Here is a 4,352-nt window from a genome sequence, read left to right on the forward strand (position 1 = left end):
GTAGCGGGGAAAATATATTGGCATATGTCCTGTTTGAGGAGTGCCAAGTGTGATTAGTAAATAAAGGTTTTGTGCGGGAGGGCTGCAAGTCAGGGAATGCCTCTTTCGTCACTCGGGGTCGATAAAAATCATCGCGAGTGGGAGTGGGGGGGAAGATGCCTTGCAGCTTGAGTTTCGCCTCCCAATATGCTATATTGTTTTCGGCCATGCTGGTTTGGACAGCTGATTCCAACCGCCAGCTCGCACAGTTACGTTCTAAGGCTGAATGTGGTAACTTGCAATTGATGCAACACAAAGTACTTTCACAGTCCTCTGGGTGGGAGTCCAATCCACACTTGGCACACTTGGGTTTTGATTTACAAACTAAATTGAAGTGGCCGTATCGGAAACATTTGGAGCATTGCTGGACGGATCGTATACGCGGTCGAACCTCGAATATTTCACTGTTAATGAGAACTTTCTCCGGCAAAATATTACCGCGAAATGTGATGCAAAAGAGTTTAGTGGGAACTAATTGGAAAAATCCATCCTCTTTCCACAGTTTTTTGTTCATGATCTTGGCCAAGATAATGCAACCTTTCCCTTCACGCTTTTACAGCACACTGAAGCAATGTTGCCAATGTCCGAATGCAGGATTTCCCTTTTACCAGTGTAAAATTTCCCTTTTCAACCAAAATTTCCCTCGATTTTCAAAACACATCTGAAGCTGTATCTTTGTATTACTATAACTGTTAACCAGGACCGTATATAAGGGGGTTAGTGGGTTCAACCCCCCCCCCCCCCATTGAATAAAATACTAGAAACTGATCATAGTTTCATAATATAATTATCCTAAAATAAACATTTGAATTTTAAAATAAAACACTAACGTATTGAAAAAATCGCCAAACCAAAAAAAAAAATCGTCTGCGGCGCAATGATTGTCGGACTTTGAAACCCACCCATTGTCAAAGCTTAGCTAGGGGCCTGCTGTTAATATTTTTCTTTTGGCGCCTGTATTGCCTGAGGAACAAACTTTATTATTATTATTATTAAATATTTATGAAAATCATAAAAGTGTGAAGTAACGGGCAGCCACTCAATACGAATTTTTTTCACATGTTTCCCAGATATCTTTTCATCCGCAGATAAATCCCAATGACGTTTTCTAAACTTTTTGGGAGTTGTAGGTAGCTTCCTATCAGTCACCTCTTCCATTCTCCTTGCAACGACACAGGACACACAAAGTCACACACACAGCCACTAACACACGTTCTGAAATGATGGAACAAGGAAAAAAATGAAAATCCCGTCCCAAATTCTTTCCAGGTGCAGCGCTGCTCGTGCCTTGAGACCTTTCTAGGAAACGGGACAAATATAAGACTGACCGGTCAAGGTCATCTATAGCAGGGAGAAAGAAAGCTTACTGAAAAGGGTCACTGTTGCTAACTATTCATTTGGAAAAAGTACACGCTGAAAACAAATATTTTCGAACTTTTTAAAAGAATGAAACGAAAATGTGAGTTTAAATTTCCCTGTTTTTAGCTATTTTCATTAAATTTCCCTTTTCACCCTCAAATTTCCCTGTGCCGAGGGAAATTTCCCTTCATGTGGCAACACTGCACTGAAGTTGAGGAAGGTACTGAAAGAGAGGTAGCCTCAAGTGAGGGTTAATTTTAGGTAAGGGTTTTTGATAAGGGGATCTTCCTCGTATTCCTTGAAGGGTGCAAAATGGCCTGATGTCCCGACGCACATCAATTCAATCAATCAATGAAGCTACACGGAGGTAGGCGTTAGTAAGAAACACTGGTACAAATAAACAATTGCCCCCCCCCCCCACCGGCCATAACTGCTTATATTGAAAGTCAGCGTCGTGCACTGTGATGACAAGGGGAGGGATTGTATGCTTATCAACTGATAAGGATACACAATACCAGTGAAATCAGCAGGGACAGAAGCACAATGGACATGATTGCATGTACTTAAACATTCATGTACGCGCATTTGCCATCGATCTGGCTGAAACGAAGGATTTCTTGAACGTCTGCTGTATTTGTCATTTGTTGTGAAGTACCGTCATGCGAGGGCCGATTGTCATGGCGATGGTGCACATCGCTTGCGTGGCGATTGGGAATAGCGAGGGACCGTGTGACGTAATTAAGTAAGTACAAAAGCAGAGCTGTGGGTTTTTGGTTTTTTGGAATTTTGAATTTGAATTTGAATTTAAAATTTTGGGTGCGTCAGCACTAAGGCTATTTTGCACCCGTCACATTATACGGGGTCCAGCCCCTTATCGTTACACATAACAACTCTAACGTTGCAGAACTAAAATCATAAAATATTAAAGTCTTCTGACTGTCGTTAAAAACTGAGGCTGTAAAGGAGCACTCCGCACGAATAAGGACAAAACACAGGACAACACAAACAAAATTATACACAGTATTTATAAACTGACCAAGACAAATAATAGGCAGACTGATATTCAAGTTTAGCTAGTCATTCTAAAATATCTCCATAATCGATTGATTGATTTGGTTTATTTTAATTCGCTTTTCTGCAACCTTTGGCTAATCGCGAAGATGAGGATGATATGATGAAATAACAAATGACACCAATGTCTATGCCAGGATTAAAACCCGAGACACCTGTACCGTAGCGAGCTGTGCTAACCACATTACGGTGGAGTGTTTCGTGTATCATGCAATATCATGCGACACGTGAGGTAGGGGAAATCCACTGAACGAACCAATGTAAACATTATGTGTTTGCTGCCTCGTTTCGAACACGCAGACTGTAATGTTATTACAATTTATTTATTAGAAAATTGTGAACTAGCGCTATTGCAAATCGAGTTCGTTATGAAAAGCAGGCAAACCTCTATACTGAAAAGAAACAAAAATCTCCGGCAGATGAATATTCTTGAGACACTTCGGTGACTGAGTATGTTTAGTGATCAAACACATGATCTTTCTACTGAATGTTCCGGACACGAGTTCCGACCTGGACAAAGGTGTCACTGGATCTTTCGTCCTCATATTTACTATTTGCCTGAAAGTGCAGAAAAATTAGGTACAATGAGAAGAATAGAAATTCACAAGAATTATTCCGGAAATTTATCTAGCTGTCACAATCTCGCTCATTTGCTACAAAACGTTGTTTCCAGAGTGAACTAAAGGTTGACATTTTGGTGACTTATGAAAATGTTACTGTACATTTCAATTATGATATCAAGTTGCTACAATGAATGATAAATATGTGCAACTTATGACGTGTACTCAATGGTTTCCTTTTTATTATTTTTCTTTCACGTTCAATGGTCAGAATGCGAAGCAAAGGCACAAAATGAGAAAACTAATTCCTACACATGAAAAGAGTGTAAATTACGAGGATTTCTCTTGATGTACCAATATCAAACGATATCGTGAAGTGCGGAACAAACTAGCACAGGCAGTAGGCACCGAACTCAATGTAATTCCTTTCAATGAAATACTAATTTCTTCCTACAACTTCTTTAATAGAGCATTCAAGATGAACCAGTTTGAGTTTTTAATTGAGTGAGAGTTTTTAATTCGCATGTTCCTAGTATTGCAAATAATCGTTGGAATTTTCTTGAAACCCACTATTAAAACACATCATTTTTTACATGCATATCAGTTGTCGGTAAAATTTATAGGTTGCCACTGTTTTCTAAAATAAGCCAGGGGGTCTTGGGTTCGAATCCCGGCTTGGGCATGGATGTTTGTGAGTGTCCATTCATCAATTTCATGCCATCATCACTCATCCCCATCTTCGCAAATTAGCCAAAAGTGGTACAAAAAGCGAAGCAAAATAAAGCAAATCAATCATTAAATTAAAAGAGCCTTTCAATTATTTCCTTATGAGACGAACACGTTTAGCAATAACGCCAGCACAAGATAGGAATAATTTCCAAATAAGTTGTAATAACATTACAGTCTGCGTGTTCGAAACGAGGCAGCAAGCACATCATGTTTACATTCGTTCGTTCGTGGGTTTCCCTTATCTCACGTGTCCCTTGCAATTGTTGATATTGCATGATACACGAAACACTCCGCGGTGATGTGGTTAGCACACCTCGCTACGGCGCCAGGTGTCTCGGGTTTAAATCCTGGCATAGACATTGGTGTCATTTGTTATTTCATCATATCATCCTCATCTTCGCGATTAGCCAAAGGTGGCAGAAAAGCGAATTAAAATAAACCAAATCAATCAATCAATTATGGAGATATTTTAGAATGACTAGCTAATCTTGAATATCAGTATGCCCATTATTTGTCTTGGTCAGTTTATGAATACTGTGAATGCTTCTTAAAACATCGCAAGTATCATTAATGTTGTGGATTTTGCTCAGGCAA

The sequence above is a fragment of the Lepisma saccharinum genome, chromosome 27, assembly GCF_977018435.1.
Source record: "Lepisma saccharinum chromosome 27, izLepSacc3.1, whole genome shotgun sequence".
Lineage (NCBI taxonomy): Eukaryota > Metazoa > Arthropoda > Insecta > Zygentoma > Lepismatidae > Lepisma > Lepisma saccharinum.